Raw genomic sequence first — 1737 nt, 5'->3', positions numbered from 1 at the left:
TACTCGATCGCCAGACATTTCTGGAACACCTCTAACAGAGGGACAAATAGTCCATTTTGAAAAAACTTATTGTCAACCTCTTTCAGATATGAATATACCTGATTCAGAAGGGAAGAACTTGTATCAGTATCTCAATTTCAATTCAAACATGGGTTGGATTCACACTCCATGTTCTGAGAAATATTTACCATCCGAAAAAAGGAAAAAACGGAGTTCTTGTCTACAAAAATGCCTTGAGAAAGGTCAGATGTATAGAACCTTTCAACAAGATAGTGTTTTTTCAACTCTCTCAAAATGGAATCTATTCCAAACATATATACCATGGTTCCTTACCTCGACGGGGTACAAATATCTAAATTTCATATTTTTAGATACTTTTTCAGACCTATTGCCGATACTAAGTAGCAGCCAAAAATTTGTATCCATTTTTCATGATATTATGCATGGTCAGATATATTATGGCGAATTCGTCAGATTCCATTGTGTCTTCCACAATGGAATCTGATAAGTGAGATTCCGGGTAATTGTTTCCATAATCTTCTTCTGTCCGAAGAAATGACTCATCGAAATAATGAGTTACTATTGATATCGACACATCTGAGATCGCTAAATGTTCAGGAGTTCTTCTATTCAATCCTTTTCCTTCTCCTTGTTGCTGGATATCTCGTTCGTACACATCTTCTCTTTGTTTCTCGAGTCTATAGTGAGTTACAGACAGAGTTCAAGGTAAAATCTTTGATGATTCCATCATACATGATTGAGTTGCGAAAACTTCTGGATAGGTATCCTACATCTGAACTGAATTCTTTCTGGTTAAAGAATATCTTTCTAGTTGCTCTGGAACAATTAGGAGATTCTCTAGAAGAAATACGGAGTTTTGCTTTTGGTAGCAACATGCTATGGGGTGGTGGTCCCGCTTATGGGGTCAAATCCATACGTTCTAAGAATAAATATTGGAATCTCATCGATCTCATAAGTATTATACCAAATCCCATCAATCGAATCGCTTTTTCGAGAAATACGAGACATCTAAGTCATCCAAGTAAAGCAATCTATTCCTTGATAAGAAAAATAAAAAACGTGAATGGTGATTGGATTGATGATCAAATAGAATCCTGGGTCTCGAACACTGATTCGATTGATGATAAAGAAAAAGAATTCTTGGTTCAGTTTTCTACCTTAACAACAGAAAAAAGGATTGATCAAATTCTATTGAGTCTTACTCATAGTGATCTTTTATCAAAGAATAACTCTGGTTATCAAATAAGTGAACAACCGGGAGCAATTTACTTACGATACTTAGTTGACATTCAAAAAAAGTATCTAATGATTTATGAATTCAATACATCCTGTTTAGTAGAAAGACGTATATTCCTTGCTAATTATCAGACAATTACTTATTCACACACCTTGTGGGGGGCTAATAGTTTGCATTTCCCATCTCATGGAAAACCCTTTTCGCTCCGCTTAGCCCTACCTCCCCCTAGTAGGGGTATTTTAGTGATAGGTTCTATAGGAACTGGACGATCCTATTTGGTCAAATACCTAGCGACAAACTCCTATGTTCCTTTCATTACAGTATTTCTGAACAAGTTCCTGGATAACAAGCCTAAGGGTTTTCTTATTGATAATAGTGACTATATTGATGATAGTGACGATATTGATGATAGTGACGATATTGATGATAGTGACGATAGTGACGATATCGACCGTGACCTTGATATGGAGCTGGAGCTT

Source organism: Vigna unguiculata, unplaced genomic scaffold (assembly GCF_037176805.1).
Source record: "Vigna unguiculata cultivar grain cowpea cultivar isolate G323 ecotype 2 unplaced genomic scaffold, ASM3717680v1 ptg000158l, whole genome shotgun sequence".
Lineage (NCBI taxonomy): Eukaryota > Viridiplantae > Streptophyta > Magnoliopsida > Fabales > Fabaceae > Vigna > Vigna unguiculata.
This window is presented reverse-complemented; position numbering follows the sequence as displayed.